Source organism: Syngnathus leptorhynchus, chromosome 3 (assembly GCF_054491065.1).
Source record: "Syngnathus leptorhynchus isolate UIUO chromosome 3, UIUO_Slep, whole genome shotgun sequence".
Classification (NCBI taxonomy): Eukaryota; Metazoa; Chordata; class Actinopteri; order Syngnathiformes; family Syngnathidae; genus Syngnathus; species Syngnathus leptorhynchus.
Window position 1 is genome coordinate 8146037 of NC_141197.1, and position 14080 is coordinate 8160116.

Below are 14080 nucleotides of genomic sequence, written 5' to 3' on the forward strand. Positions count from 1 at the left end.
TTTGTTTATACAACATGTATTTCTAATAATTATTATGAAGATCACATTAACTGAATTTCATGGCTTCCTGGTCACGTTACCTTTAGGTAAACACTTTAGTCCATCAGGTACGCACGCACACACGCACGCACGCACGCACGCGCGCACGCACGCACGCACACACGCAGAGCAAAAAAATTCTGTCGTTGTCAAAGGCCAACAATTTTGTCACCATTCTATATTGAATATAAAATACCTTGGATATGCAAAGAAAGGAACACTGCACCATCAGCTGAATCCGGTGGGGCACGGCCTTGCTGGCATGAGCCCAAAAAGAACCCAATATATTTGTAGTAGTCGCTTACATTATAAGGCTTCTGGCAGGTTGAAAATTTAATCAATGCTTTTAGTTTTTATGTGTGCTCAGGCAAACTTCACACTAGTTTATTCCGTCAAAAGTAAAATTCTTATTTGGGGCTCGAAACAGCTCTGACTCTGGTCGCCATGGCAATACAAAGCGAAGTGAGCTGTAGCTCATTTACATAAGCTGATACAATTGTTTGATTTCAAAAGAGCGGTTCATAGGCGATGATAAGTACTGCATGTTGCATTTCTAGATTCTTGCAGTATTTTGACCAAAAGCATGTTGGGAACTGCTTTCAAATGAGGGGCAAAAAAGCACAAGACTTCTCTGAAGCATGCACATTCACAAGTAAAGTCATCACACTTAAAATGACAAAAACCCATCGCAGGTTATTTTGGTAGCTAACCTTCGAAGAATATTTAGCACCTAATAATTAAATTGCATCAATGGAATAGCAGCAAATATGGTAGTTACCTTAAATAAGTGGGTGAGGTTGCTATAGATTTAAGTCTAAGCATATATTTACATAAATTGCCTAAATCTTTGTACTATGTACAGTATTGTAGGTTGCTATAGATTTAAGTCTAAGCATATATTTACATAAATTGCCTAAATCTTTGTACTATGTACAGTATTGTTTGTCTTTTGTTTTCTTGTTTTTTTGGGGGGCTGTCAATAAAGGATTACTACATTGGAGCATATACAAAAGTATATGCACATTACTGTATCACAAGGCCCATTATTTCTGTCCCGAGCTTTGTACACTACTTTATATGAGAACTTGCTCTCCGTATCATCAACTTTATTTTCTTTTTCATGAGGCATAATACATGTAAAGCATTATTGGCATTATTATAATTTGTTTATGTTTTGGACACACGGCAGAACATTTAGCTTTCAGCTCGGACCAAATGACTGCTTCATTTCCTATAAGAGCTACTTAGCTTGTGCTCTTTATGGAACCAAACGACCACTCATAAAATCACTCGCTTTCTCATAGTATGGCTTGAAATCTTTCCAGGATGTGTATGGAGACAGTTAAAAAAAAAGGAGGCAGCTTCCTTTTCCCGTGTCCTCCCATAGTTATCAACTTCATTGTGGCTGAAGTGATGAAGTGATGGCTCATGGCAGTTGGCCATCTTCATCCACTGTTGTTTATAATCAGTCTGCACACTGTAGTCAAGACTAATATTATTACAACATTCTTTATGTGTTATGTGTGGCCTTATGGTATTCACAAGGATACGGTGGAAAATATAGTTCAGTAGAGAGGTGTGGAGTGTTTTTTTGGAGAGTCACAGCTAGTTGGTGGTGTTTGTCCAAGTGCACTTCTGTGGTTCACTTGTGGGCTTCTCTGGGTGTGGTACCACTCCACATATGTGCCCTAAACACTGGCTCTACTGTGAATGGTTTCAACAGGGGTGAAGTATACTGCCCCCTAATGGTGTATTTGTGTTGTGCGTGCACTAGACCCTAAATTTAACTGTGTACATTTGTCTTAAGTTTATGTCCCAACCCACCAGTTTGATTTTGATTCCAAAATTGAATTAATTTTTGAAATACATTATGGTGCTCAAGGGACGGATTCTGGAATGGCAATAGACCAAGAGAATGAAATATCATTATGGATTTGTAGTTTCTTTTAAATTGTATTCGTTTCCATACACATGCAAAGACACAATTTACAAATAAATCACAAGTTGCATTTGCTGAACCTACCTTAAAAAGATTTGTATTGATGACTTTAATAGCAACGTATAGTAGGCATTTCATCCACAGTGACTTTTGCAAGAACCAAACTTCTATTGAAACTCGTATAATGTTTCCAAGTCCAAACGACAAAATAGTTTTCCAATTTATTTTGTTTTGAACCACAGCAAATATAGTAGTACATAATCAGCCATTATCCAGGCAGACGATTTCAACTGGCAAATACAAAGTCTTACGTGTTTCATGACGTTACAAGAAAAATGGAAAGTTGCACAAAGGATTTATTTCTGAGCTCCCTTGACAAATAAGCAAGGACAAATAATATTGTTGTTTCATATTTTATTGTTCCACCAGACCTTTTAAGATGTAAAGCACCAGCTTGGCCTTGTACATTTTGAAAGATCTATTTTGTCTCCTCGATGAGAACGAATGAAAACCACGGTCTGTAACCACAGTCTTTCAAAGCCACTGACTCCCACTATCACACCCAGTTTAAGAATGACAAAAAAAGAACATGTTTTTCCCCTTCTTTGCTTGATGTTCACTACCCTCCTCACATTCTCATATATTTTCAGATCTTCACAGTTATCAAAAAGCTTTCCTAAATGAAGCCCTCAATTATATGGTCTATTGAAATGTTTGTCAGAACGTTTTCTCTGTGTGTTGTGAAAGTAGCAACAGTGATTTTACACAGCTTGTTATTTTTAGTTCTTTTGGGTGACGTAGGAGCTGCCTAATCTATACATAACCTTCAATTTCCATTTCAGATAAAAGGAACATACCGTTCCCTCTAATTTCTTTGCAAAGCTCCAGAAATCCAAGCATCTTGTGTACACTTGTGTTTTACTATGTATTTGTGACATTTGATAATTAGGGTTGTTCCCTGAATTGTCTTCTAGATTCAAAAGGGTCAGAAATCTATCTATCTATCTATCTATCTATCTATCTATCTATCTATCTATCTATCTATCTATCTATCTATCTATCTATCTATCTATCTATCTATCTATCTATCTATCTATCTATCTATCTATCTATCTATCTATCTATCTATCTATCTATCTATCTATCTATCTATCTATCTATCTATCTGTCTGTCTGTCTGTCTGTCTGTCTGTCTGTCTGTCTGTCTGTCTGTCTGTCTGTCTGTCTGTCTGTCTGTCTGTCTGTCTGTCTGTCTGTCCGTCCGTCCGTCCGTCCGTCCGTCCGTCCGTCCGTCCGTCCGTCCGTCCGTCCGTCCGTCCGTCCGTCCGTCCGTCCGTCCATCCATCCATATATCATAAACATACATACATACATACATACATACATACATACATACATACATACATACATACATACATACATACATACATACACAGAGGTTTACAGTAGATTAATAACTGCACTCGAACGTGTATATATATATATCCATACACACACACGTTCGAGTGCAGCTATGAATTACTGCAAACCTCTATGTTGTGTTTTATGCTGAGTAATTTGTGGATGAAATAACATCTTGCTTGCAGATGCGTGTGTGGTTGTTGATCTAATTTTGATTCAATTGTTTAATATTCACTGTTTCTCTGATCTGATTAAATTGGATTAATTCGGGATTGATTTTTTTGGCCTGTGCCTCACTTATTTATACATTCGGTGCAGCTGCGGCTCTGTTTTGTGCTATGACGGATTCTCATGTGTTCTGCAAACTGAAAAGGCCTGTGGCACTTTCACTTTTGTACGTAATCTCAATGTTTAGACATATAAAATATAAATTATGCTCTACTGAGTAACATAACATAGATTAACATAGATTGCTGGAATTAAGGGCCTACATTCACAAACAAACACACTGGAATGTTTTGAAAGGCAATCTTAGAAAATCACACTAACAAGAATGAAAATATTTGCATTTAAAAATATCTTCTATTTCTGTACTAGTTTTATTCTTGTTGCACTCTAAGAGCAAATAAGAAAATGGAAATGTACCCTGCAGTGCACCGGCAATCAGGCCAGGTTTCTTGAGTTCTGGCGGTGTGAGGTCGGCCGGTTGATTTTCGTTTCAATGCTGATCCACTGGCTCTGAAGTTAGTAACCCATAACGATCTTGTTTGTTTTTGTCAAGATTGTGTTTCAAGCAGGTACTGGATCATGTCTACCAAGTCTGAAGCGCAAAAGGAACGCTCGTTGTGTTGCAGTTATAGATTCGTTCCTGATAACGAAAGCGCGATGCTCATTGGTCCAATTCATGTTAGCAACTGAAACGGAACAAAATAACATTGTTCAAAAATTTATTTGCATTTTATTAAACCTACAAATGTGTCAGATCATTTTGCTGGACCCTGTATACACACACACACACACACACACACACACACACACACACACACACACACACACACACACACACACACACACACACACACACACACACACACACACAAATTTTTGCTCGTGCGGTTTATAATCAGGTGCGGTTTATAGTCCAGAAATTATGGTACATACATACATACATACATACATACATACATACATACATACATACATACATACATACATACATACATACATACATACATACAGACAGACAGACAGACAGACAGACAGACAGACAGACATTTGATTGGGGATAAAAATGTTCTGATTTTATTATTGTTATGCAGAAACACATGTGACCAAGGACAATCGTTCAAACAGTTTTTAAATTGCGGTCGGTGCTATGATTAACATTCTCACTCTTCCATTCTATACAATTGTCATAGTATCATCAATTGTGGAGTTAACAGCGCACATTTTTTCCATCACAGCCCTCAGATTAGTTGCCATGGAGACAAAAATGTTGGAATTCAGGAGCAATACTTTACCGATGCCTATTTCCTCCTTGTGTGGTGTAGATTTTGCAAAGAAGCTTTAAGTGTATTGGTGATAGCACCACTTTTGCTTTCTGACGTTTCTGAGTTGACAGAAGAGCATCCGTTTCCCTTTAATTGCTTCCCCATATGTTTGTTGTTGACTTTCTGACTTCCACACTGCAAAGAAATGTGTAACGTCAAAACAAGATAATTCATTTCGAATAATGGTTATTCTGTGATACATAACCAGCTAACTTCATAATGAATTATTCATCAGGATGAGCTACAGCAAGTTTGCTGCTTATTATTGCAGGCCACAGTGATTGCTCATTTTTGGCAGGAGATGCATTCCAGAACCACCTGCAAAAAATGAAAATCCGTGAAATCGATACGTACAAATATGCATTATTTCAAGATTTAAATACCAGAGTATTGAAATTTCCAACACAGTGTTCCTTGTTGGCTGCTAGAGGGCATGGGTTATTGTATGCCAAGTATGGTTTACCTTGGCCAACGATGCAAAATGTCCAGCCCAGGAGTTAACACACTACTCTCACCTGGGGGACATCATGCATAGTGAAACCAAAGTGAGTCACGGTTGCTCATGAATTAAAACCTTCCTAATTCTTTTACACTGCATAAACCTCTCTTATACCCTTAATAACCATTCCCACACTGTTTTGTGCTTGTGTTGTACCTTTATAGTAAATAATTCTGGGAGAAAGTAGAATGTATTCATAAGATTTTCCGTGAAGTGTATTAAATGGAGCATGATGTCAACATTATAAAGTATTAAAATGATGAAATATCTTCTTAGAAATCCATTTCTGCTGATACAAAAGTCCTTTAGACAGACTGGCCAATATTTACAATCTACATTTGATAATTTCTGTTCCATCGAATTATATCAATGTATTCCCAACAGTCTACTTCTCCTCATGTTAAATTTTACTCTTGGCAGGAATGCTTCAGTACGTTATTGTGAGTAGATTTGGGGACTTTTTCTGGAGGGAGGGGGGGGTCGGTTTCAGCCTCTATGTGATGCCATGTCAATGTCTACACATCCCAGTTTGCCAGTTTTTGAACAGTTTCGTATATTATAGTTAATCCGACACATTTTCCACCAACCTGTGCATCTCAATAAAAAACATTTTTTTTTAGCTAATGTGTTTGGACAACTGTTCAGCTGTATTGAGAACTCTGCATGCACATTCAACTCACGTTAAAGTGGAGTCAGTGCACACTAGCAACCGTTTACATTGCCTTTGATTAATCCCATTCACAATTCAACTTTTTCAGTGAGCTTTCACCAAAAAACATATTTTCACTCACAGTTTACCACACAAGACACAGTCTGCAGAAAGCTTATAATTCATATTGTTTATTACAATTATAAAAGGAGCCCTGGTTGTAAGGTTCATGTTTTTTTGTGATGAGCAGTAGAGCTGAGATTTGTCCATGGAAAATTTGCCTCTTTTTTTCTGCCATTGTTGAACATTCATTTTGTTGTTGCCATTGACTCTTCTTTGGTGGATTGGATGATTTAAGACATAGTATTTATTGAGAAGGTCACAATTTATTCATCAAACGTCATCTTGGAGGATAGAGTTCAGTCCCTGACTGTGGAAAGATGGGACGTCCACTGGTGACAGAATCTCATCTTAATATCTCTCTGCATTGAAATCACTTCCAATGAAGACAAGCCTCATTTAACCAGTGTGGGAAAAGCTGCCTCACTGCCTCCTCCAAAAGATTTTACTCCATCAGTTCATCAATCAGTATGGTGTTCTCAGCACTGTCTCCATATTTTGACCCAATGACCCAACTGCTCGCGGCAGAATCTGGACTCATCAGTGAACATAATATTTCTCCGCATTTTCAGATACCAGAAGCGCAACAATTGTCAATGGCAACAGCAAAGTAATATGTCTGCCATTGGCAGAGATGATTTTGCTTCTTTTTTTTTTTTCATGGGCCAACCCACATATTCAGTTCTACTGCTCATCCCTCAAATGCAGATTATTTACAAATGTAGCACCATTTACAAGGGACACAAACATGTGTTATAACAGTGTAACATTTATTAGCAGGAAGCATTATTACAAAAAGAGAATAATCTACCAAACATACATTTTGTTTGGATTCTGTTTATGAGGAGATCCAACAACAGATCTCAGAGACGAACAGCAGATTACCATGTAGTAACGTGGGTATTGTGGTTGCTGGAGGGAAATTCTCCTCGTTTGAGAGGGTTGCAGGAAAATGAAAACAGCGTCCAGATGTCCAAGAGATGAGGAGGAAGCAAAAGGGAGAACAGGGCAGGGTAAGTAATATCCAGTGGCGGGCCGTGCATTTCACACCTCGGCCCTCAGTAGTGCTCCGTCTGAATCAATCCAACCTTCACTAACTATCGCAATGAAAGGAAGCAGGACAGACCATTTGGAATTATTTAATACATATTAAATACATTTTAAACACATTTTGTCCATGAATACATATTAAATTAATACGTATTCATGGGCAAAATAATCTTTGATTCAGATATGTACAGGTCAGCAGAGAAGGCCTTGCAAGACTGGTAAATACAAACTAGAACTTTCTTAATGCCTGGATGCAACAACTAGTAACTTGACAAAGAGTGCTGAAAATCTGGTAGTGTAGTGGGGTTCAAGATAGGTTAAACAGGCATGTTTTAGTAATTCTTTTTGAATGAGATACAGCTGCCAGTTGGCTGCAAAACACCTGTCGAACGTGGAATTACACACACATTTAGGGTGTCCCCCGCCTACTGCTCGCAGTCAGCAGGGATAGGCTCCAGGATAAGGATAATGGATGGATGGATGCAATGCACACGTATGGATGCACGCACACGCAGGCACGCACACGCACACACACAGATTTTTAAAAACTTTTTTAAATACTTTTGTCATTTATTACTTTCTAAACGGCTCCAGATGCTCAACATGGCACAGTTGTGGGGTTTTTATAATTGATGGTTTCTATAATCACGGCCTATTAGTGGTGTTACTTAGAGGTGGATTATGTCGATAAGTCCCTTCGAAGGTAAGGTTAAAAAAAAAAAAGCCCACGAGTTAACCTTGACACACCTAATCAGATGTAGATGTTCAGTCACATGCTTGTCTAATACTCCAATATTCTCAAAATGAGGTGCAAAGCAGGTCATGCCGAATTATTTTAAATTATTTATGGCAGGGGTGTCAAACTCGGGTTTTTTTTGCGGGCCGCATTGTAGTCATAGCTTCTTTCGGAGGGCCATTATTACTGTCAACCCAAATAAATGTATGACTACCTCATATTATATACAGTAAAAGCTACAAAACAAACTGACAAATAACTCATTTTCAAATCAGACGAGTAAAAACTGGTCAAATATAAAAAAAAAGTTATTAAAAGTGAAGACAATTTGCATTTATAGGAATGACACAGGAATTTGATGCACAATTTGTCTTTGCGGGCCACATAAAATTATATGGCGGGTCGTATCTGGCCCCCGGGCCTCGAGTTTGACACCTGTGATCTATGGTATCTGATGAAAACAATAATGAGTTTTTGCGTGTAAATAAATATAATTTAATCATCATCTCCGTTCACAGTCACTAAGATATACCCATCTTTTTGTCAAAAGCGAGCAGCCTTCTGCAGACGTCACATAAAAAAAATATATTTTTTATCAACAAATAACAACTGACAGTGTTGTGAGTAATTGGACCGAGACACATGCTGTGCATTTCAAAGAACAACATCCATTTTTCTACTGTGTATAACATGGTGACGGCTGTTGACTGCCTCTAGTTACTTGTGACAGCACAATACAATCGGCTGGAGATAGGAATTCCAAATGTTTATGTTCAATAGGTGAAAGTGATGTAATACGTTTGGGGGAAAAACAGCTCTGTGAGCACATTATGCATGTGTGGTCTAAAATATTCTAATATGACACAGAAAACCAAATTAAACTCAGTCACTTTTCATTTTCCAATTAATTTACATCATAAAATATCTTATTTGTATCTTAATTGCATTTGCACAAAGTACCAGAGTGGGCTTTTGGCAGGGCGTACTCAATTTTAACTTTGCAAGAAAGTGTCGCAGCCCTCACATTTTCAGCATCACAAAGCGTTTGTGCAGTATTTTCTGTGCAATTGACACAAAGCTTAAATGTACATCTTTGCTGCCGCTTCAGCTAATGCTCTAGAGATTGTTTCCTCCTTCTCATGTGGTTTATTTGATAATGCTTCCTTTTCATGATTTTGTTTGCCTTTTGAATCCCCTTCACTATCTTTTGCTGCTCCAACCAGTAAAGATTTCCTCTTACAGTTTGCTATGGTACAAATCGAATTGGAAGGCTTTCATATCAGCACAATAGCTTCTAATTTAGTAATTGATTAAATTATAATGACTTGGCGTAAAGTAAGTCATTTCATGTGCTCCTCAGAGATGTGTCATTTGTTATGCCCAGTGCTCTGTCTTCTACTGTAGATAAATCCCCCACACAGGACCTTATGGTATGAGAACACTCCACTGAATATATTACTTCCTCTGGGATTTCACTGATAGCTTTACATTGTGTTGATGGGACTGGTCAAAGTTGACAGCAATAACTATCTATCTCTTAATCTTGAAGAAAAACACTGGGAATCCTCTATGATTGAACTTATCTCATGCATGGTGATTTCACACCCTTTAACGCCAGATGAAAGTTTAGTTGAATTTAATTGTGTTCCAAAACACGAAGCATATGCTGTTTTACTTTCTTTTCCTCTATCTGATTTATAGTGAATAAACATTTCTGATCCATCAACAATAAAAGCTTAAAGATTTTATTGAACAAAATGATCAGGATGACAACAGTATTTCTTTTGCGAAATTTAAATAAAAAAAAACTAGAAAACATTCATTTTTTTTCCCCTTAAGACCTATACAGACTACATTTTACATACCACTGGGACACAGTGTGACTTAATTGGGGGTCAGAGTTTACTCAAGTTCTGTTGCAGACATTTCATACTTTCCAGTGTGGATGCACATGGAAATTGATTTTCACAAATCACATTTAAGACATTCATTTATTCATTTGATATGTGTCTGACTTTGGCTGCGTAAATCAAATTTCCAACTGTTCTGTGTGTCAGGGAATGAATTTCAATGTGGCAATCCAATTTGCTTTTCACTCAACTCTACTAGATATATCATCTCCACAAACACTTGTATTCTCTCACAACACACCAGTCGGTTTCATCGAGGAAACTGTTTTGGTTGGATCATTTCAGTAAATGCGGATTGAGTTAAAGTTATCTGCAACGACCTGTCAAATAGTCGTCTCCTTTATAAACCAGTCGGAGTTGTCCATCATGCATACGAATCCCTGTCACTGTCTTTACATGCACGCAATGCACGTTTGTTCTGTTATTGCATATACTGTGGATAGATTCACTGCATCACCCTGCTTTTTAGCTATAGGAGAATATTATTCATTTCATATCTATAAATACATACATAGACGGAGAACATATTTGTGTTTTCTTGGGCAGAGTTTGACTGGCATCCCCCCCGCCCCCGCCCCTTCTAGCAGCGATTAGCTACAGAATTCAAATAGATGGAACACAAATGCATCTGCATTGTCAGGTGTTCATGCAACAGATATGGAGCACAGATCATCAGTCTGTCATCGAGATACTCGCACCTCATCGAGAGGAGATGTGAGTGGAAAGACAAACTGATAAAAGATATTCATAGCTGTAGATCACTGGAACAGACTTCCCCTGACACAGTTGCAATCTTCTTATCAGTTTATAAGAAGGATAAAAATACCACGTGATAAGGTCGGATTGTTAAATTCCTCGCATCTGCACCATCGTCTGTGTTTCGTAATTAGCTCTCACGAAGACGACTAATGAGGAAGCCACTCCAGAGTGAAAGTAATGGTTTTATCGTGTGAACAGCTTGGATGTCTTGACGTTACCATCATTCACATAGATGGGCCTAATTCAAATGATCTATAGGTTGAAAGCACGATGGCCATGCTCCCCAGTGAACAAAGCGGCGTCAATAGCGGAACGGTTGGATCAATTTGGCGCGGGAAAATCCCAGAGCCCATGATAAACACTCTTGTGGATCTGGTCCCTTTCATCTGACATCTTCTGGAAAGTCTTCCTTAAGAGGGGATTCATATTTCAATCCTCTGTACACTGACAATCAAGAAACTAGGCACAAAATCAGGTGCATGTCACCGAGTAGTAAATGTAGCACAATGAACAGAAGCTTGTCTTGAAAGGCACACCAAAATTCTTCCCCAAATAGTGTTGGATTGAATGTAAAAACTGAATAATTGATTGACAAATAAATTATGAATATCCAGAATGTTCAAACATCTTAATGGTACCATCATCAGCACTTCTACTGGATGTCAGCAATCTGTAGAAATACACCCAACATCGTAAAAGTGATGGATAGCTAAATGGGGAGGTATTTGAAAAACTGTCCCAGTTGAGTAGACTATTTACTGTACGTATATGTTATTTAAAGATCGGCTCAGGAAAATGTTTCAATGAAGAATCTTTTCACTTGTCACAAGATATTAATTAGCCAGTTTATCAAAATTCATAAGCGCTCCCTTACATTGATGGACTAGAAAAATGCTTGACATGTTTAATAATTGAATGCATCCTTCTGTACGCCGTGGTTAATGCCATCACATTTTTTTTCTTCTTTTTGACAGACAGACGGTCAAAGGAATGCACAAAGAATAATATTCACGTGTCTGATGTCTCTAATTATGGTGCTATTTCTTATTACGGAATGGGTTTCTGAAATTTCTGAAAGCAAAAGTTAAACCAAACAAATGATCATGCTGTCCTATTTTGATTAGTGCATTTTAGCTTTGAAAAACAACTAAAGTGCGAACTTGTTGAGAGCACATTATCTCAGAAAATTAAAATATATTTTCATCTCAAGTGATGGAACAAGCTGCATCTGATTGAAACACCAAAAGAACCAATTTATGTTTGTGTGATTCAAATCAGTGATAAACTCTCGGGGTCATCTCGTTATATTGTAAGTTTTCATATAAATATACCAAGTTTGATTATCTCAGTTCCCACATTTCAACATCATTTAATCAGCTGCTATGGTGGAGAATGAAATTGACTTTTTTAAGAGAAGCCTGCAGTGAAACAACACAATTAACTTACATATGGTCAGTTACAGAAATCAGCCATCCATCCATTTTCTGTACCACTTATCCTGTTCAGGGTTGTTAGGAGTTGGAGTCCATCCCCGCTGACTTTGTGCAAAAGATAATTTACACCCTGGACTGCATGCCAGTCACTCACAATAAGACATATAATATTGGTCACATTCACACTGTCTCAGTGTGGGAAGTGATCCCCGCTGCCAAAATAGAAATTGGGGGAATGAATCACTTGAAAAAATAATTATTATAATAAGCCGACTTGTTATAAGAGAATCTATATGCAAACCCTTTCTGGTCAAATGAAGCCTATGCACAAAACTGAAAACGTGGCATAACAACAACCAACGTATATCTACAGATCTTGATTAAATAGCATCATCTTGCAATTATTTTGTAGTTGCATGTGATGAAACGTATCAGACAAACATCTGTGAATGTTTCAAAGTAGCACTTTTACATCTGCAATTTTTTTTAGAGATAAAAATAAAAGCACATCTTCAAGCTGATTCTGTATGCTTAATGTTAGTGTGGCGTAATGCGCATACAATTTTCTGCCTGGCCTGTTTTGTCATTTAAATGAGATATTCTCAAGAGCTCCGTATTCTATCTTTAAACAAGGAAAAGCGAGGTAGCCTCATAGCCCTTTACAACTGCACAGAGGCCACAGAGCAACACGGTGCACGTTGTTTAGCTTCCTGAGAGTTGTCCATTTGCCTCTTGCTTCGACACAGGCATTCACTAGTACTTTAATAGGTTCTTTTATCTGGGAAAGATCATAGTGATGAATTTCATTATGCAATGTGTTGACACACACACACACACACACACACACACACACACACACACACACACACACACACACACACACACACACACACACACACACACACACACACACACACACACACAGCGAGAGAGAGCAAAAAAGAGAGAGAGAGTGAAAAAGAGAGCGTGAGTGAGAGAGAGCTCATCGGAGGTGGTGTTTTCGGCAATTTGGCAATAACATGTATGACAACATCGTCAGAAAAGTATGATCCAGTTTCAATCTTAATGAGTTTCCTGCTGTTTAGTTGATCCCAGCCAGTATATTTTATAAAAACGATGTTTATTGCAATTAGTATCTTAATCAACATATAAGTGGGTCACATTTCTTTCATAGAGTCTCAACTACAAATACAGATTGGGAATAAATATTTTAAGTATGGCTGCATCTTTGTATTATGTGTAAGATTATTCCAGTTAAAGAAAAGTCTTATTTTTCTTCAATGCATTTTCGGAAATGCACAATTGCGTTTTTTTAATCAAAATATGACGGGATTTCTGCTGTATGAAATGTGTTGATAAGATCTGTAATTGACTAGTAACTAGTTCAGGGTATAGTTTGCTAAAAGGCTGTAGCTCACTCGGTGAAGGTTTGAAATTGTGTGTGCATAGTGAATGTTTTTTTTTCCATCAGGGTTACAAATGGATGTTTGGCAACAATTTTAATGGTCTCACATGCTTTTTCTTGTTCGATAGCAACAAGAAAAACTGTTTGCTATCATTAAAACAGTTTGGGAAATTCTTTGCAGTTTACAAGTGTTTACAGCTGTTTGCAACTGAGCTCTCGACATTTTACCATTTTGAAAGGGGGCTCATTAATTGTTTGTATAAAAATAGGCACCTGTCCTGAGAGCCTGCCCATTCATCAAAAGTACATTTAAATAAAGGATTAAATATTTTTTCCTTCCTTATTTCCCAAAAGTGCATCTGTAAAGGAGCCGTATCACAGTACCTTGCAATATTTTCTGATTCCATTACTGAGTGAAGTCCATGGTAGAAAAAGTTTAAAAAAAAAAAAGCACTAAAATATGGAACACTTAATTTTTTTTCAAGTTAATTTATCTTTGGATTATGAGACTGAACACACACACACCGACTCCACACACACAGTTTTGGAGTAATTATTATGTTAATATAAATCAGATGACTGTCCCACTC

General features: G+C 37.6%; 1 protein-coding gene across 1 annotated transcript in view; it reads left to right on the top strand.

Moving 5' to 3' along the window:
- tspan4a (tetraspanin 4a) overlaps nucleotides 1-14080 on the top strand; it is an 84275-nt gene that overhangs the window by 737 nt on the left and 69458 nt on the right. The window lies entirely within an intron of this gene.